General features: G+C 43.1%; 3 non-coding genes across 3 annotated transcripts; all 3 read right to left on the bottom strand.

Annotated features, from left to right (window-relative positions):
• Nucleotides 1-1,993: 1,993 nt before the first annotated feature.
• On the bottom strand, nucleotides 1,994-2,065 carry TRNAH-GUG (transfer RNA histidin (anticodon GUG)). Its single transcript has one exon. It is a non-coding gene; the product is annotated as a tRNA-His (tRNA).
• A 472-nt stretch (nucleotides 2,066-2,537) lies between these two features.
• Nucleotides 2,538-2,609, bottom strand: TRNAH-GUG (transfer RNA histidin (anticodon GUG)). Its single transcript has one exon. It is a non-coding gene; the product is annotated as a tRNA-His (tRNA).
• Nucleotides 2,610-3,003: 394 nt separating this feature from the next.
• TRNAH-GUG (transfer RNA histidin (anticodon GUG)) lies at nucleotides 3,004-3,075 on the bottom strand. The gene has a single exon. It is a non-coding gene; the product is annotated as a tRNA-His (tRNA).
• Between the last annotated feature and the right edge of the window lie 18,060 nt (nucleotides 3,076-21,135).

Below are 21,135 nucleotides of genomic sequence, written 5' to 3'. Positions count from 1 at the left end.
GTTAGTTAGGTACCCTCTGTACCCCCATATAAAAGTTAGCACCCCCCTTTAGGCCCCCATATAGTAGTTAAATCCCCTTTGTGCCTATATATAGTAGTTAGGCTCCCTTTGTGCCCCTATATAGTAGCTAGGCTCCCTTCGTGCCCCTATATATTAGATAGGCCCCTTTTGTGCCCCTATAAAGCTGTTAGGTCCACTTTGTGCCCCCATATAGTAGTTGGCACCCCCTTTGGGTTCCCCATATAGTAGTTAGGACCACTTTGGCCTCTATATAGTAGTTTGGCCCCCTTTGTGCCCCTATGTAGTAGTTAGGAACCCTTTGTGCCCAATATAGTAGTTAGGTCCCCTTTGAACACCTATATAGTAGTTAGTACCCCTATAGAGTATTTAGTCTCGCTTTAGGCCCCCAATTAGCAGTTAGGACCCCTTTGGCACCTGTATAGTACTTAAGCCCTCTTTGTGCCCCTATATAGTAGTTAGGACCCCTTTGTGCTCGCATATAGTATAGTAGTTATGTCACCTTTTGTACCCCTATATAGTAGTTAGTACCCCTATATAGTATTTAGTCTCCCTTTAGGCCCCCAATTAGTAGCTGGGACCTCTCTGGCACCTGTATAGTACTTAGGCCCTCTTTGTGCCCCTATATAGTAGATAGGCCCCCCTTTGCCACTATAAAGTAGTTTGTACACCTTTATGCCCAATATAATAGTTAGGTCCGCTTTGTACACCATATACTAGTTAGTCCCCCTATATAGTAGTTCATCCCTCTTTAGGCCCCCATATAGTAGTTAGGACCCCTTTGGCACCTGTATAGTAGTTAGCCCCCCCTTTGTGCCCTATATAGTAGTTAGGACCCATTTGTGCCCCCAAATAGTAGTTAGGTCCCCTATTGTACCCCTATATATTGGTTACTTCCACTTTGGCCCCAGTTAAGGTCTTAGGACTTCTTTGTGCCCATAGTATTAAGCGCCCCCTTTGGGCCCAATATAATAGTAAGAGCCCCTGTGTGCAGCCCTTTTAGTAGTTAGGTACCATTTGTGTCCCTATATAGTTGTTAGGCCTCCTTTGTCCCCCCCCCCATAAAGTTAGTTTCCCATTTGCGCTCATTAAAAAAAAAACAAAAAAAAACAACTCACATGACTCCGTTCCCACGACGAGCCGATAGGTCCTCTGCCTGTTGTCCTCTGCCTGTTGTCCGTGGTCCGGCGCAGTGACATCATCGCGTCACCAGAGAGTAGCAGTTCTGTAGGCTGGGTTCACTCGAGCACATTAACGTCCGTAATGGACGGACATATTTCGGCCAGAAGTCCCGGACCGAACTCAGTGCAGGGAGCCGGGCTCCTAGCATCATAGTTATGTACGATGCTAGGAGTCCCTGCCTCTCCGTGGAACTACTGTCCCGTACTGAAAACATGATTACAGTAGGGGACAGTTGTCCTGCAGAGAGGCAGGGACTCCTAGCATCGTACATAACTATGATGCTAGGAGCCCGGCTCCCTTCACTGAGTTCGGTCCGGGACTTCCGGCCGAAATAGGTCCGTCCATTACGGACGTTAATGTGCTCGTGTGAACCCAGCCTTACTTGGCCCATCGGTGGATCCTCTGGTCCTCCGACGCTCCCTGCTTCTATCTCAAGAATCAGGATCCCCAACCCTGTCCCCACCTGGTAAGACAGCCACTGGCAGTGATGGTCGGTTTTCCAGGAACAGCTGTGCTACGGTTTTACTGTAACTCCCATTGAAGTGAATGGGAATTACGGAAACAGCGTAGGTAAAGTACATTTGTCTATATAAAGGAAAATACAATTTGCATATATGAATCTTACATCACACTTTATCTCAATGTATAATGTGGTCACTGTTTAACACCCCACATGAAAAAATAAAAAAGTTTCTATTTAACTTTTTTAACCAATCTCCTTAACGTGTAAAGTTAAAAATAAACAGTAAATAAAAAATTCGAGCCCACTTGCCGTGCCATTGTTTTTACACAATGCCGTGACTCGGATTCGAACCGAGGTTGCTGCGGCCACAACGCAGAGTACTAACCACTATACGATCACGGCGAGCTACTCAGGCTCTGAACGCCAGCCCCTATCACACTGCTTTTGAGCCTTTCACTATAGTGACGTCACGATTATTGTTTCTAAGCGTTTTTGAAAGCTTCAGTTATTACTGCATTTCAAATTAAGTCTGAATAGTATTATACAATGCTTGTGTCCCTGCTTATAAACAGTTGACGAATGAACTACAAAACGTCTGCAAAAACATGACTGTGCTACATTGTAACATCTGCATATACTAACTATACATGTGATATGAAATATATGTATACAAATAATAAATTCTGCAGTATATACACGTATTGTAACACAGTAATGTGCTGCCAGACACACATACAGCCACATAACTATACTGTATGATTTGTTGTAAAAATATTCTCCTGATTAATTAAAACAGCAATGTATAGCATACCAAAATAAACATAATCAGTAACAAAAATATGAGCCCTCTTACCGTGCCATTGTTTTCACACAATGCCGTGACTCGGATTCGAACCGAGGTTGCTGCGGCCACAACACAGAGTACTAACCACTATACGATCACGGCGAGCTACTCGGGCACCGAAGTCCTGCCCCCTGCCAAACTGTTTTTCACATACAGAGCAAAATGATGTCATATATATTTCAGTTCATTAAATGTGTTCAATTGTATCATGCCAGCTACCTAAATTCTGTAACTGAATCGCTCCTCAAAGGTTACGCGTGTAAAATCCCAAATACATCATATGCAATAATTATACACTACTCTAAATAGTGTATCAAATATAATAACGATTTATATATGTTACAAGCATTCATCCTTACAGTACCCTAAATTACCACAGCAACACAAATATTTCAGCTAAAACATCCTGAAAAAGATTAAAAATAAATTAAATAATAAAATTAAAATTTAATAATTAAAAACCAAGCCCACTTGCCGTGTCATTGCTATTACACAATGCCGTGACTCGGATTCGAACCGAGGTTGCTGCGGCCACAACGCAGAGTACTAACCACTATACGATCACGGCGAGCTACTCGGGCTCTTGGACAAAACAGTTGCTTTTAGCTCTCTTCTGTAGGCTGTTCCATTACGTCATACTCTAAAATATGCGCATGCGTGAGTTTCCTTTAGTGGACGTCTATAGCGGTTCCTTACAGTGCTTCTTACCTTTCAACTACTGTAAACTCAAGAAGCTGTGGTTATATCGAAGTCGCTTGTCTAGTAAGAAGTATCGGCGCAAACCGTTTTCGCAGCACAGCAGAGTGCATCAGCAGCAAAACTTGTGTGGGTATGGAAGCTACTGGGCATGCGCTGAAATCACCACTCAGTAGCCGTGGCTTTTAACATGAACAGCGGCAATCAGCGATGCAGCTCATTTAAACTCCTGTACGTCATAGTATATGCTGCTTATATTCAGATTACCTGCCTCCTTACATTCGGGAAATAATACTCTGTCAGCTTGCAGCCCAGCACGTACTTGGGAATATACGTATAAGCGAAATCTGTGGCGTTGCAGACATGATTGGAGTGTCTGTACGTCATTGCTTTCATGATTGGAGTGTCTGTACGTCATTGCTTTCATGGTTGGTGTGTCTGTACGTCATTGCTTTCATGGTTGGTGTGCCTGTACGTCATCTTGTTGGTGTGCCTATACTTCATTGCTCACCTGTTGGTGTGTCTGTATGCTATTGCTTATATGGTTGATGTGCTTGCGTTAAAAGGCTTCATTCACATCTGCATCGGAACGGAATCTTGACGCAGATGCGAACGAAGCCTTTTAGGGTATGTTCACACGGCGGGGGTCCGTAACGGCTGAAATTACGGGGATGTTTCAGCCTGAAAACATCCCCGTAATTTCAGCCGTTCCGGCATGTGCAGGCGCTTGAACGCCGCGTCAATTACGGCCGTAATTAGCGCTGCTATTCATTGGAGTCAATGAATAGCGGCTCCAATTACGGCCAAAGAAGTGACAGGTCACTTCTTTGATGCGGGCGTCTATTTACGTGCCGTCATTTGACAGCGGCGCGTAAATATACGCCTCGTGTGAACAGACGAACGTCTGCCCATTGCTTTCAATGGGCAGATGTTTGTCAGCGCTATTGAGGCGCTATTTTCGGGCGTAATTCGGGGCAAAAACGCCCGATTTACGTCCGTAAATAGGCCGTGTGAACATACCCTTAGAGGTATTGTAAGCCAACGTCACGTTACAGCAGATACTTTCTGCAAGTGTTATTAAGACCAGGTTCACACATGGGGGTTCATGCTCACGACCATAGAATGCTATGGTTTCTTCTGTGCCTCTGATTTGTATATGGAGGTTGATGAAATCTGTGGGACGAATGAATAGCATTTCTGAGCAGAATAGTAGTAGAAAACCTTAATGAAAAAAAAGTTACAGCCTCTTCTTTTCATGGAAAATAGCAATGGATGAAAAAAATCGGCCCCAGATTAGGCCTTGTGCACACACGTCCAGGTACATGCCATTGTTTCAGAATTGCATCCAATGCATAATATTATTGAATGCATGATACCTGGAACAGAAAAGAAAAAAAACAACAATTATGATAATAATGGATGGTACATATACGGCAAGATATCATGCCCTCAATGCCAGTTTTCTGGCATAGAAAAATCGCAATTTGCGCAAAAAACGTTTTGAGAATTTTGTCCTTTTTTAAAAAAAAAAAGTGTGCGTCTGACTTAATGGGAACTATTTCTTACATGGTTGATGTTCTTGCATTAGAGGTATTGCCAATAGCGGTCCTAAAAATTAATTATTTATTGCACCATAGCTGGCGTTGGTATCCTTTTCTGGCACACGGAAAGCCAGAGATGCGCCTAATTTATTAAGAGGCATGCGTCACTCCAGCGCTCTTTATGTTAGGACTGGAGTATGCAACTTAAGTCCTAATAAATCTGCCCCAAAATCTTTTGATAGTTTCAATAATGGCGGTGATTTTAATCTTGTGTTGTTCTTCGTTTCCTAGTAGTAAAGTTTTCAGATTTAGGTAGAATACAGAAAATCCTGTGATCCTTCTTGGCTCTAGCAGTAACTACTTGCCCCTCTGATGTTGCATGCGTTTTCCACCTTCTGACAACTGATGACCTATCCATCGGATATACACGGGGGGGGGGGGGGGCTGTGTGGCACTATATACAAGAGAGGGGGCAATGTGGCAGTATATACAAGGGGGGGGGGTGGCTGTGTGGCAATATATACAAGGGGGGAGTGCTGTGTGGCAGTATTGCAGTTAGGAAGAAAAAGCTGCTCCTCTGAACGGGCGCTCAGGTGTAGATTGTACTGGTATCTTCACAAAATCGTCAGGGTTTATTTTCAACGATTTTATTATTAAAACAATATAAAATTAGATTGCTGCAACGCGTTTCAACCACGCACTGTGGTCTTCCTCAGGCATATAAATTTGGTTACAATACATCATCTTATATACTTGTATCATATGCTTCACTTCCAGGTTAAACTGGCAAGGTGAAGGTTCATCATGGGCGTTTCAGCACAGGTGTGTGTATGTTTTTTTCTTTTTCTCACACTAATTTTCTCTTAATTGCTATTTCTCCTCTTTTCTACCTTTTAACCAACTATTTTCTACCAAATGATAGATATTCTTAGCTTTATTATAGAAGAAGATTAATTTTATATATATATATATATATATATATATATATGTTTATATGCAGGTGACCGTATGCTTCAAAAAAATCATCATTGTCCGCGTATTCTCGCCGCTGACAGACAGTGTTAGTACTCTTAGTTTCTTTGATAATTGTGTTTATTCTTTCTAATAGTTTTGATGCTATCCTTTATTCTAACTAAGATAATTAAGTTACTAGTAAAAATGCTTCTAGTTTCATTGCTGTTCGTTTGAATCTAATTGTCGGGAGCCGGGCGCTCCTGTTTTTTTTATATATATATATTTGATTTTAAGAAGAGAAATGTTCCCATTATTATTTGTTCTTTGTAGGTGTATCACACTCAATCTTATCCTATCATTTTGAATACAGATGTCATTGTATTTTAATAGATCGTTCTATTATAATTCCATATAGTTCGCTAGTCCTTCACTTTCCTGGAGTCCAAAAAATTACCTATACTTTTCATAAATTACAGTACAGATTTTTTAAAAAAATATATATATTTCAGACATAAACTTAATTCTATTTTTATTTTTATTTGTTTATGCAATTCCACCTCATTCATTTTGATATTTCGAACTACACTTGATCAATTTTTTCATTGAGTCCGTTTGGGCTCAAGGTCCCAAATTTAAATATCCAGAAGGACTCCCTTTTGTTCAGGGTAGAGATTCTGTTGTGTGTTTTAACATTTACTTGTTCGATTGGGGAAATTTTTATTTTAGAAAAATCAGATGAATGGTTATATAGTAAATGCCTTGATAAGCTATGTTTGAGAAAACCGTTTTTTGCATTAAAGCGGTGACCATTTAATCTCTTTCTTAGTGTTTGGGTTGTTCTTCCAATATATTGCAATCCGCACTCGCATTCAATCATATAAATTACATAATCAGTTTCACAGTTCATATAAGTATCAATTTCAAATATTTCTTGTGTTACGTTTGATGTAACTTGAGTTTTTCCTTTGTTAATATTAAAACAACACAAACAGTTTCTTTTCCCACATTTATGGATCCCTGCTGGTTTATAATAATGATCTTGGGTAGAGGTGGGGATATTCGTCTTCAACCTACTAGGTGCTAATATATTTTTAATAGTTCTCCCTCGACGGAATGTTATCCCTGGTTTTATAGGGATCATTTTATTTAAAATCGGATCGTTTAAAAGTACATTCCAGTGTTTTTGCAATGCACTTCTAATAACATTATGATCTTTATTAAAGGGAATGTGTTGCCAGCAAAACATGTTTTTTTTTTTTTAATTAAACAGTTAGTGTATAGGTGATTAAACATTGTTCTAATGTTTTTTTTTTTTTTCACGAGTCAGGAAATATTATAAATTGGATTCAATTTATAATATTTCCCAGCACTGGTCACTAGATGGAGCCATTCCCAAAATTGCAGCATTGCATGTGGTAAAGCAACCACATTGCTTTATGCTGCAAAATTGGGTAAAAATCCCTCGCTCTAGTGAGCTCTCAGAATCCCCCCCTCCTTTATCCTGGCTAGTGCCGGGATAAACGAGGGGTTTGAACGGTCTAACCTCCTACACTGTGTGTCGCCATTTTTTGAGCTAACACACAGTGTAGAAGGTTAACATACAGTAGTAAACACACACTGAAACACGAACATACATAGAAATCCCTTACCTGCTCCAGTCGCCGCCGCTCCCTCCGGTCCATCCGCTCCGTCTGCTGCCGCTGCTCCATGTGCACAAGTCCGGAAGCCGCGACCGGAAGTAGTAATCTTACTGTCCGGCCGCGACTTCCGGTCCACAGGAAAATGGCGCCGGACGGCGCGCATCTCAAATTGAACTGTGTGGGAGCGAAAGTGGATGGAATGGGCCCCGTTCGCAGTCCCTATGGGACTGGAGCTGCCGTATTCCATGTCTGTATGTGTCGTTAATCGACACATACAGAAATGGGAAAAAAAATGGCAGCCCCCATAGGGAAGAAAAAGTGTAAAAATAAAAAGAAGTAACACACAAACACACAAATTAATCCAAACGTTTTTAATAAAGCACTAACATCTTTAACATATTAAAAAAATTTTGGGGGTGACACTGTTCCTTTAAATGTTGTAATAAAATAATTTTAATGTCTTTTCTTTAAAACATCCTTGTTATGTGCTATATGTACTTTTTCTACAAGGCATGCTTCTTGAGATGTATCTACATTTTTTTGATACGCATGTGTGGCAGTATATACAAGGGGGGGGGGCTGTGTGACAATATTTACAAGAGGGAAAGGGCTGTGTGGCACTGTCTACAGGGGTCTGTGTGGCGCTATCTACAGGGGGGTGTGATGCTGTCTACAGGGTTGGCTGTGTGGCGTTATCTACAGGGGGTGTGTGTGATGCTGTCTACAGGGGTCTCTGTGTGGTGCTATCCACAGGGTGTGTGTGTGTGTGTGTGTGTGTGTGTGTGTGTGTGTGTGGCACTATCTACAGGGGGGTCTGTGTGGCGCCATCCATAGGGACAGTGGTGTAATAAGGGATTCTTGCTTTGATGCCTATAATTGGTGTTTATAACTGTCTATTTTACTGGTGGACTTGTAATATTATAGTATTTAAAAAAGTAATTAAAACTAATTTCAAAAAAGTTTTCTTATTCTCTTATTTAGTCACTATATTAGCGTTTACAGGGGGCATTTAACGTGTTAAACGAGCACTCTGGTACAGAGGCTCCTTGCTGTGTTGCAGTACAGACCCATCACTCACTTTCCTTTTCCCAGGACGCTATCTCTTTAGGGGGGGGGGACGGGGGACGACTCTTTCTGAAGCTGCCAATTAAGGGCTTATTCAGACGAACGGGATATACGTCCGTGCAACGCGCGTGATTTTCACTCGCGTCGCACCGACCTATATTAGTCTATGGGGCCGTGCAAACATGTGCGTGATTTTTACGCTGCGTGAGCCCGTGGCGAAAAAGTCACGACATGTCCGTTATTTCTGCGTTTTTCATGCATCGCGCACCCATTGAAGTCAATTGGTGCGTGAAAACCACGTATGTCACACAGAAGCACTTCCGTGGGACGAGCGTTATTCGCGCAACAGCAGTCAAAAGGATGAATGAAAACAGAAAAGCACCACGTGCTTTTCTGTTTACAAACATCCAAATGGAGTGTCATAATGATGGCGGCTGTGCGAAAAGCACGCAGCCGCGCATCATACAGGGCTGACACATGGAGCTGTTAAGTGCCTTTTGCGCAGGCAAAATGCTGCATTTTTTGCGTGCGCAAAAGGCACACGCTCGTGTGAATCCAGTCTAACTCTGGGGGTAAGGGCACATCCTGTTGTTTAGCCGCTGAGGTAAACTGCTCTTCTGCACAAAAGCATCCTGTGCCCTGTGGCAGTACACCCCGAGACCCTGGGCATCAAGTTGTTAGTCATATCACATTTATGGGAAATCTGGATGACATGTCCACTATTACAGCTTCAAACAGCAGTCTCATATTTCTGAACAGCAAGTCAGTTAAAAAGTAATTTGTGAGATACTGTGTAGGATTGCACTTTTACCATTCAGGTTACTTGGAAAGATGAATGACAAACCCTGCAGCAGCTGTAATGGCAGACATATTTGTTATCATCCAACTTTTCCACAAACACATGATTAAGGAACAGCTGAATTGAATTTTTAACAACCTGACAGGAGAGGACAAATCAAGACTAAGGCCTCATTCACACGGCAGGGTTTCCCGGCCAGGTGCCGGACGTTCATAAATCGGCCGGCACCCGGCTGCATTAGGAATAATAGACCCCTAATGGGGCTATTCACACGACCGATTTTTTGACGGCCGGGAAAACCGCCCGTCAAAAAATAGGACATGCTCTATTTTCGCCCGGGTACCCGGCCGCCCGGCTCCCATAGAAGTCTATGGGGCCGGGTAATACCCGGCCATCACCGGGATGTGTCCCGAGTGACGGCCGGGTTTTCCGGCTCTTGCGCTCTATCTCCTCCTCACAGCGCAGAGTGCATGTGAGGAGGAGGAGTTGATGCCATTCTGACGAATGGCATCGCTGTACACGGTGTGGCAGGGCCGGGGTGTACAGCAGGTGGAAGGGAGCGCTGCGCTGGCTCCCTTCTCCTGCTTGTTTTAAAAGCACCCTGGCCCGGCGACACCTTTGATGGCGCCGCTAGCAGCTGTAGCAGCTGCTGCTGCTACTACTGTAGCGACGCCACTATAGCAGAGCGGGGAGGTATCTCCCCGCTCTGCTATGTGCTAGCCGCACTTTAGCTCCTTGAAGGAGCGGAATCCCCGTGTGTTCGGGGATTCCGCTCCTGGACAGAGCGCTTGATGTCTCTGTCCATATCTGGGCAGTGACATCAGGGGAAACTCCTGAAGCGGAATCCCCGAACATGGGGATTCCCCTTCAGGAGTTGCCGCTGATGTCACTGTCCGGATCTGCCCGGCCCGGCACGGATGCATAACTTTATGCAAACCGGCCGGGCAGAATGGCCGATTTTACCGGCCGGCACTCGGGCTCGGACGCGAATCGTTCACATCTGTACAGATTCCTTCAGGGGATAGAAAGAATAGTTCTGCATACAGCGCTATTTTTTCTGTCAAAACGGAAGCCAAAGGACTCCATTATAGGGTCCATTGGGTCTTAGTGATATACATCGTACAACTGATCTGGCAATGTTTTGTGGAAACAGCATGATGTAAATGTAAACATCTTTTGCTTTTTTTTTGTGCTGCAAGCCCTGCAGATATGAGTCGTAGCTGGAAGAAGTCGCCGGGCCAGATGGAGAAGATGGAAAAAGTGAACGACTCCAATCAGAGAAGACGTCACATGTGAGTCACTGGATGTAATTATTTATTCTGCTTTTGACTGAGTCTGATCAGTATTTCAATAATTTGTCCAGTCTGCAGTGTTGTTATGGTATTACAAATCATACTTAACCCGTTAGTGACCACCAATACGCCTTTTCACGGCGGCCACTAATGGGCTTTATTCTGATGCATACACCTTTTCACGGTGCTGCATTAGAATAAATAAACAGAGCAGGGAGCCGTTAACCCCTTCAGGACCAAGCTCATTTTGGCCTTCAGGACCAAACCCATTTTTTCAAATCTGACATATTTCACTTTATGTGGTAATAACTCCGGAATGCTTTTACCTATCAAAGCGATTCTGAGATTGTTTTCTCGTGAGACATTGGACTTTATGATAGTGGAAAAATTTGGTCGATAAATTCAATATTTATCAGTGAAAAACACCCAAATTTTGTGAAAAATTGCAAAAATTAGCATTTCTCTAAATGTAAATGTATCTGCTTGTAAGACAGGCAGTTATACCACACAAAATTGTTGCTAATTAACATCCCCCATATGTTTACTTTATATTTGCATTGTTTTTTGAACGTCCTTGTATTTTTCTATGACGTCACAAGGCTTAGAACTTTAGCAGCAATTTCTCACATTTTCAAGAAAATTTCAAAAGGCTATTTTTACAGGGGCCAGTTCAGTTGTGAAGCGGCTTTTAGGGCCTTATATATTAGAAACCGCCAAAAAGTCACCCCATTTTAAAATCTTCACTCCTCAAAGTATTCAAAACAGCATTTAGAAAGTTTCTTAACCCTTTAAATGTTTCACAGAAATTAAATCAACGTGGAGGTGAAATTTTCAAATTTCATTTTTTTTTTGCAGAAATTCATTTTTAATCTATTTTTTTTGTAACACAGAAGTTTTTACCAGAGAAACGCAACTCAATATCTATTGCCCAGATTCTGCAGTTTTTAGAAATACCCCACATGTGGCCCTAGTGTGGTAATTGACTGAAGCACAGGCCTCAGAAGCAAAGGAGCACCCAGTGGATTTTGGGCCTCCTTTTTATTAGAAAATATTTTAGGCACCATGTCAGGTTTGAAGGGCTCTTTCGGTGCTAAAACAGTGGAAATCCACCAAAAGTGACCCCATTTGGGAAACTACACCCCTTGAGGAAATTATCTAGGGGTCTAGTGAGCATTTTGACCCCGCAGGTTTTTTTCCGAAATTATTGGAAGTAGGCCGTGAAAATTAAAATCTACATTCTTTCAAAGAAAATGTAGGTTTAGCTAATTTTTTCTAATTTCCACAAGGACTAAAGGAGAAAAAGCACCGCAACACTTGTAAAGCAATTTCTCCCGAGTAAAACAATACCCCACATGTGGTAATAAACAGCTGTTTGGACACACGGCAGGGCTTAAAAGGAAAAGAGCGCCATTTGGCTTTTGGAGCTCAAATTTAGCAGGAATGGTTTGCGGAGGCCATGTCGCATTTGCAAAGCCCCTAAGGGACCAAAACAGTGAAAACGCCAAAAAAATGACTCCATTGAGAAAACTACACCTCTTGAGGAATCCATCTAGGGGTGTAGTGAGCATTTTGACCCCACAGGTGTTTCATAGATTTTATTAGAATTGGGCAGTGAAAATAAAAAAATCCTTTTTCTTCAATAAGACGTAGCTTTAGCTCAAAATTTTTAATTTTCTCAACAAATAAAGGAAAAAAAGAACCCCAACATTTGTAAAGCAACTTCTCTGGAGTACGGCAATACCCCACACGTGGTCATAAACTGCTGTTTAGACACACGGCAGGGCTCAGAAGGGAAGGAGCGACATTTGCTTTTGGTGTACAGATTTTGCTGCATTTGGTTTCTGGTCGCTATGTTGCATTTGCAAAGTCCCTGTGGAAACAAAACAGTCCCCCCCCAGAAGTGACCCCATTTTGGAAACAACACCCTCAAGGTATTCACCTAGGGGTGTAGTGAGCATGTTAACCCCACAGGTGTTTTGCAGAAATTTGTGTGCACACGATGTGGGAGAGTGAAAATGGGAATTTTTCCTTAGATACGCCAATATGTGGTGCCCGGCTTGTGCCACCATAACAAGACAGCTCTCAATTTTTATGCGGTGTTTCCCGGTTTTAGAAGCACCCTACATGTGGCCCTAATCTTTTGCCTGGACATTCGACAGGGCTCAGGAGTGAAGGAGTACCATGTAAAATTGAGGCCTAATTTGGCGACATATAAAGTATTGTTTCACAATTGCAGAGGCTCAGATGTGAAATAAAAGAAACCCCTGAGAAGTGACCCCATTTTGGAAACTACACCCCTCAAGGCATTTATTAAGGGGTGTAGTGAGCATTTTCACCCCACGTGTCTTTTCCATAAATGATTGTGCTGCCGAAGGTACAAATTAAAATTTTGCCCTAGATATGCCAATTCATTGTCAAATATGTCGTGCCCAGCTTGTGCCACTGGGGACACACACCTCAAAAATTGTTAAAAGGGTTCTCCCGGGTATGGCGATGCCATATATGTGGACATAAACAGCTGTTTGGGCATGCTGTAGGGCTCAGATCGGTGGGAGCGCCATTTGGCTTTTGGAGCGTGGAATTTGCTTGGTAATAGTTTTGTTTGGAGTATCACTGTTGTTTCCGTTTATAATGTGGGGCATATGTGAGCTGGGCAGAGTACATCTGGGCATAGTCAGGTGGTATAATAATAAGGTAAAAAATATAATAAAATGATCCATAGATGTGTGTTACGCTGTGATCGATCCTTTCTGCACAGGCCGGTGTCGCACTGATTCCTGGCGTCCTTCCTTATCCCCCTTTTGGTCCACACTCTGCACCTTTGCAGTTTGGGGAATTTTGCCGGGAAAGTGTTGTCCTGGTATAATACGGACGCCCTCGCTTCCAGCGGATATGTTTGGGCTCTCCCCTTCCTGGTTCCCTAATTTTAGTGCCTTGATACATCGCCTTTTGAAACAGAAGAAATGTTCCCCTCGGGCCGGCACAACCGGATATTTTTCTTTCCTGAATTATTGGAGCCTTAACTTATTTTATTTTTTCATAGACGTAGTGGTATGAGGGCTCTTTTTTTACGGGACGAGCTGTAGCTTTTATTGGTACCATATTGGAATGCAACTTTTTGATCACTTGTTATCCTTTTTATGGGAGGCAAGGTGACAAAAAAACAGCAATTCTGCCATAGCTTGTTTTTTTTATATACAGCGTTCACCATACGTTATAAACTACATGTTACCTTTATTCTGCGGGTCAGTACGATTCCAGCGATACCTAATTTATAGAACTTTTTTATAACTTTTTGCACAATAAAATTACTTTTGGAAAGAGAATGTATTTCTTCTGTCGCGATGTTGTGAGAGCCATAACTTTTAAATTTTTTCGTCGATGGAGCGGTGTGAGGGTTTGTTTTTTGCGAGACGAGGTATAGATTTTATAGGTACCGTTTTTGGATACATGCGACTTTTTGATCACTTTTTATTTCAATTTTTGGAAGACGTTGACCAAAAAAACAGTAATTATGGCAGTGTTTTTGAGTTTTTTTTTTACGGCGTTCACTGCGCTGGATAAATAACATAATATTTTTATAGTTCAGGTCGTTACGGTCGCTGCGATATTTTTTCAATAATAAATGACTTGATAAGGGAAAAAGGGCGATTGTGTTTTGTGTTATTACTTGTTATTACTTGAAACTTTTTTTGTATGTTTTACAACTTTTATTTTTACTTTTTTTACACTTTTTTTTTTTTACACTTTTTTTTAGTCCCACTAGGGAACTTGATTGTCCAACTGTTTGTTTGATGTTCTAATACATTGCACTACCTATGTAGTGCAATGTATTGGAACTGTCAGTTGTTCACTGACAGCAAGCCGATCAGGCTCCGCCTCTGGGTGGGGCCTAATCAGCTTTCGTAATGGCAGACAGGAGTCCATTGTTAGGGCTCCTGTTGCCATAGTAGCAGTCGCCAGCCTTGCCATCGCGTGGCAAGGCTGCCGATTTGCTACAAACCTCTAGGATGCAGCGATCACAATGGATCGCTGCATCGAAGGGGTTAATGCCAGGAATCGGAGCTAGCTCCGGTTCCTGGCGATAGATCGGGATGTCCGCTGTAACATACAGCGGACACCCACTGCTGATGACGCCGGCTCAGCTTTTGAGCCGGAAGCTGAGCCGGCGCCATCTTGCCGATGATACCGGAAGCCTCCTAGGCCCCGCCGAAGATGGGGCATAGGAGGATTCAGTTGGGGTGCCGGTGGCTATAAACTCCTCACATGCTGCGATCTCTATTGAACGCAGCATGTGAGGGGTTAATCGGCCGGATCGGATGCTAGTTCCGGTCCTGGCCGATACCTCAGGGTGACATCTGTAACATACAGCTGTCACCCGGCGGTGATGTCGCTGGCTCAGCTCCTGAGCCAGCTTCATCTCCATGACGTACAGTTACGTGAAAAGGCGGTAAGCCACCAGCTTTAATCACGTAAATGTACGTGATTTGGCGGGAAGGGGTTAAATCTCCCTGCTCTCAGCTACCAGAGGTAGCTGAGGGATGGGGGCATCTCTGCTCGAAAGGGTGAGATCGACATAAGTATCGATCTCACCCGTTTAACCCCTCAGATGCGGCGCTCAATAGCGAGCGCCGCATCTGAGTTGTTTTGGAGAGAGGGAGGGAGCTCCCTCTCCCACCGACACTCGGCGATAAGATCGCCCAGTGTCTGTGTCTTCTATGGCAGCTGGGGGGCCTAAAAAAAGGCCCCCGGGTCTGCCTGTAGTGAATGCCTGCTAGGTCATGCCAGAGGCATGGCCTAGCAGATGCCTGTCTGTTTTAAACGAACAGGCAGTTATACACTGCAATACAAAAGTATTGCAGTGTATTATAAAAGCAATCGAATGATCGCATATTAAAGTCCCCTAGTGGGACTAGTAAAAAAGTAAAAAAGTAAAAAAAAGTTTAATAAAGTTAATAAAAAAAAATAAATGAAAACCCCACTTTTTCACCTTACAAAATGCTTTACTATTAAAAAAAACGAAATAAAGTTAAAAAGTTACACATATTTGATATCGCCGCGTCCGTAACTACCCCAACTTTAAAGCTCTTACATTATTTAACCCGCAAGGTGAATGCCGTAAAAAATAAAATAAAATACAATGGAAAAATTGCTGTTTTCTGTGAATCCTGCCTTAAAAAAAATGTGACAAAAAGTCGCATCTACTCCAAAATGGTACCAATAAAAACTACAAGTTGTCCCGCAAAAAAAAAGCCCTCATACAGCTGCATCAGCGGAACAATAAAAAAGTTATGGCTCTTCAAATATGGAGACACAAAAACAAATAATTTTGAAAAAATACTGTTAAAAACAGTGTAAAAGTAGTAAAACATACAAAATCTATACATATTTGGTATCGTTGCAATCATAACAACCCGCTGAATAAAGTTATTGTGTTATTTATACCACATGGTAAACGGCGTAGATTTAGGAAGCAAAAAAGAGTGGTAAAATTTCTGGGTTTTTTTCTATTCCCCCCCCCCAAAAAAAGTTAATAAAAGATAATCAATAAATTATATGTACCCCAATATGGTGCTATTAAAAAATACAACTTGTCCCGCAAAAAACAAGACCAAAAATAAAAAAGTTATAGCTCTTGGAATGCAACGATGGAAAAACTTAAAAAACTTGTTCGTTAAGGTTTAAAATAGGCTGGTCATTAAAGGGTTAAACTATAAATAAAACGAATAACGGGCTGATTTGTGGTATAAATTTTGTCCACGACCTTTATTAAAGTTTTTACCATATAAACTTTAACCCGTTCCCGCTCCTGGACGTACTATTAGGTCATGGTAACTGCATAGTTCGCGCTCCATGACCTAATAGTACGTCACGGGAAGAACGGCCATTTCGGCTGTCCTCCCGATACATACAGGAGCTGTGACAGCTGCGGTCTCGTACAGCAGTTGCCGCAGCTCCTTCAGCGGGGACCGATTGCGGTGTCCCCGCTGATTAACCCCTTAGAAGCCGCGTTCAATAGCGATCGCGGCTTCTTAGTGGTTAATCCACCATCGAGGGCCTTCTACATGATAGCGGACAGCGATGGTGGCTATTGCAACAGGAGGCCTAGTAATGGCCTCCGGCTATGCCATCTACGGAAGCCTAGTGGGTCCTGACAAAGTCAGGACCCACTATGCTTGCTGTCAGCGAGCAGTTGACAGCAGTAATACACTGCACTATGCATGTAGTGCAGTGCATTAGAATTGCGATCAGGGCCTCCTGCCCTCAAGTCCCCTAGTGGGACAAAGTAAAAAAAAAGTTGTGTAAAAATAAAAAAAAGTTTTAAAAGTAATAAAAAGTAAAAATCCCGGATGGAGGAGCTTACGGCTTCCCTACGGGACACTCATGATAAGTTTATGCGTGTGTGGTCTACGTGGGTAGGCTTTGAGAATTCTTCGGAGTATCTTGATATAATGTCCTAATAGTGCGTTATTGGATTTTCGTGTTCCTCTGCTGAGACGTCTGATTATGGGGCGGACCCTGAGGATAAGTTCCCCCTTAATACCCTTCTTTCCCTCCCCTCTTTCCTTCACCTATCCGGTTCCCTTTCTTTCTTTTGTGTTCTCTATGACTGAATAATTTACATTGGTGCTCTCATGTCATATCTATGTTTTCCAGAGTTGTGAAATGTGTTATTTCTCTGTCATTCACCTTTGATAAATAAATAAATAAAAACAGAATTTAAAAAAAAAAGTAAAAATCCCCCTTTTTCCCTTATCAGTCCTTTATTATTAATAACAATTACTAAATAAACAAATAAATAAACTATACATAATTGTTATCGCTGCATCCGTAACAGCCTGAACTACAAAATTATTTAGTTTATCTATCCCGCGCGGTGAACGCCATAAAAGAAAATAATAATAAACCATACCAGAATCACAATTTTTGGGTCACCTCTAAAAAATGGAATAAAAAGAGATCAAAAAGTCGCGTATACGTAAAAATGGTACTGATTGAAACTACAGTTCGTTACACAAAAAACAAGTCCTCGCACCGTTTTCTTGATGGAAAAATAAAAAAGTTATGGCTCTTAGAATAAGGCAACACAAAAAGTTTATTATTTAAAAAAAAAAGTATTTTATTGTGCAAACGCCATAAGACATAAACAAACGATAAACATTTGGTATCGCCGTAATCGTATCGCCCCGCAGAATAAAGTGAATATGTCATTTATATTGCACGGTGAATGCTGTAAAAAAAAGGAATAAAAAAACTATAGTAGAATTGCTGTTTTTTAGTCACCACGCCTCTTAAAAATAGAATAAAACTGATAAACTGATCAAAAAGTCGCATGCACCCCAAGAAAACTACAATGAATTCCTCAAGGGGTCTAATTTCGAAAATGGGGTCTTTTTTAGGCGTTTCCCCTGTACTTGTACCTCAGAAACTCTGTAAATGCGACATGGCGCCCAGAAACGAATCCGGCAAAATCTACATGGAGCCCTGCTGTTTGTCCAACCAGCAGTTTATGACCACATATGGGGTATTGCCGTAATCAGGAGAAATTGCTTTACAAATGTTGGGGTGCTTTTTCTCCTTTATTCCTTGTCAAAATTAAAAATTTGTACCTTTTATAGTAAAAATGTGATTTTCAATTGCACAGCCTAATTCCACAAAATGCAGCAAAAAACCTGTGGCATCTAAATTCCCACTATACCCCTCCATAAGTTCCCTGAGGGGTGTAGTTTGCCAAATAGGGTCACTTTGGGGGGTTTTCAACTGTTTTGGCAGTACAAGACCTCTTCAAACCGGGCATGGTGCCTAATAAAAATGAGGCCTCAAAATCCACAAGGTGCTCCTTTACACAGACAGTGATGAAGCAACCTGGGCTTCCATAACACCTCAGCAGTGCCACAGGCTGATCGCCTCCATGCCACGCTGCATTGATGCAGGAATTCATGCAAAAGGAGTCCCGACCAAGTATTGGGGGCATATACTGTACATACTTTTCCGTAGGCCAACATTTCGTTATTAAAAATAATTTTTGAAATTGGGTTTATATAATATTCTCATTTTCTGAAACACTACATTTTGGGTTTTCATTATCTGTTAGCCATAATTAGAGATGAGCGAACCGGGACAACCGAACCCGGTTTCGGTCCGAACTTCCGGAAAAGTTCGGTTCACAGCGAATCCGAACTTCACCGGGTTCGGCCGAACACGTTTTGACCGAACCCGGCTACATTTTGGCGCCTGCCACATGTTACATCTAAAATGGAGGATTTCACAAGATCACCTGACATCAGGCTACCCCATAATGCCTTGCAAACGGCTCTCCCAGCCAATCGGGAGGCAGCATAGGGGCGGGCTCAAGCCTGCAATAAAAGTCTATGCACGGAGCTCAGCGGCCATTTTAGAGACAGCATCTCTGTGCAGTATGGGAAAGCTTTAGGAATCTAAAAGGCAGGAATCCAGCAATCGAAGGGGCTCATCCACTACTCAGCCGTGGTGTGAATACGCTTTTATAAGGGGCTCATCTCCGTTGCATCCAACTTGCAATACAGGCAGGCTTTGTAGTACTACAACGCCCAGCATTCCCTGAGTCAGTGCACAGTGGCTGATAGAAATTCTCATTCATTGCCATTTGCCAAGCCAGTGTCAGTGTGTGAATACGCTTTTAGAAGGGGCTCATCCCCCGGGTTTTGATTCAACTTGCTGCACTACAGCAGTGAAATGTCTGGTAAAAAAAAGGTTGTGATAGGACGGGGTAGAGGAAAAAACACCCATGCCGTCTCCTCTTCCAGTCCAAATGTTGGATCTGTTGGTGCCAGACCCAGTACCAGCATTTGTGGCACAAGACATGTGCCCAGTTCCACTAGTAGCAGCAGCCATGTGCCTGCTGGTAGTAGTAGCAGTATCAGCAAGCCAGACTTGTCCATCTCCTCCGGTGGGCGGGTTAATTTAGACAATACGGCCATTGTGGACTGGTTGGCTGGCACGCGGTCATCTCAGCAGGAAGACTCTGACGATCTGGCTTCAAGCCAGGTTTCGTTGGATTCCAGATCCTCTACAGTTCCTTGGCACAGTGACAGTAGTAATATAGGTATTTCTAGCATTTCCATTCCATCATCTATGTCTTCGCTCCCCCTTCCTAGCGGGAAGCCATCTTTCCTGAGAGTCCTAAGGCTGGGTTCACACGACTTATTTTCAGACGTAAACTAGGCGTATTATGCCTCATGTTACGTCTGCAAATAGGGCTACAATACGTCGGCAAACATCTGCCCATTCATTTGAATGGGTTTGCCGACGTATTGTGCAGACGACCTGTAATTTACGCGTCGTCGTTTGACAGCTGTCAAACGACGACGCGTAAATTGACTGCCTCGGCAAAGAAGTGCAGAGCACTTCTTTGCAACGTAATTTGAGCCGTTCTTTATTGAACTCAATGAAGAGCAGCTCAAGATATAAGAGCGTCAAAGACGCCTCGTATATTACGAGGAGGAGCATTTACGGCTGAAACGACGCAGCTGTTTTCTTCTGAAAACAGGCTGTCATTTCAGACGTAAAAGCCAGCTAGCGTGTGAACATACCCTAAGAGACATCTCCTCGGGTGCGAAGGAAGATACTGAACAACATAGTGATGATGATGATTTGTTTTCCGCGAGTCAGCCAACGGAGTGTGTTGCGGCGGTGGTGGAGGTGGAAGCGTTGTCCGAGATGCATAGCTGCGGTAGTGGGGGTGTTGGTGGTGGTAGCCATGGTGGCAGACGCAGTAATGAGGGGGGGCATGGAGCCCGCCATGATGTCACATCACATTCACAACACAGTGACAGAAGTGGCGGGGATGATGAGGAAGGCTATGATGATGATGTTGTGTTAGACAGGACGTGGGAACCAGGTGACGAGGTGATGACGGCGTCAGAGGAGGAGGGTAGTAGTGGCGGCACTGGCCGTGATAAACAGCCAAGCCGAGGTAGGGGCAGAAGTCAATCTGCAAAACGTTGCAGCGGTAGGGTCAGCTCAGGAGCCGGTGACGGTGACACTGATGCTGGTGTAGGCTCCCGAAAAAAGCCTGCCAGACAAGGGGCAAGCTCGGGTGGTGGTGGTAGTGGTGTTGGTGGTGGACGTGGTACTACCTCTTTATGGTACTCTGCCATGTGGCAATTTTTCTGTACCTTCCCGGAGGACGAAAACATGGCACAGTGCCGTATCTGCAAGCAGAAAGTAAGGCGTGGACAGGGTAGCAATGTAGGAACTACCGCTCTACGTAAACACATGGAGCGGCATCACAAGGCCATGTGGGACAATCGACATGCCCCACCATCATCATGTACATCTAATGAAGACCCCTCTGCCGCTGCTGCTGCTCCGAGTCCCTGTCATCTAAGTAGTAGCCAGGCCTTATCCACCATGTCATTGTCATCATCATCATCACTGTCATCTAGTGCTTCTCCTACGTCCCGTCAGTTATCCATTACGGAATCGTTGTCCAATAAGCAACAATATATACCCAGTCATCCACTTGTCGTGCGGCTTAATTCACACCTGGCTAAGTTGTTGGTGGTGCAGTCGCTGCCGTACCACCTGGTCGACTCCGCCGGCTTCAAGCAATTGATGGCGTGCGCTCAGCCTAGGTGGCGAATACCTAGCCGAAATTAC

Source organism: Rhinoderma darwinii, chromosome 3, assembly GCF_050947455.1.
Source record: "Rhinoderma darwinii isolate aRhiDar2 chromosome 3, aRhiDar2.hap1, whole genome shotgun sequence".
NCBI classification, from domain to species: domain Eukaryota; kingdom Metazoa; phylum Chordata; class Amphibia; order Anura; family Rhinodermatidae; genus Rhinoderma; species Rhinoderma darwinii.
The sequence above is the reverse complement of the archived record's forward strand: the minus strand, read 5'-3'. Positions and strand labels throughout refer to the sequence as shown.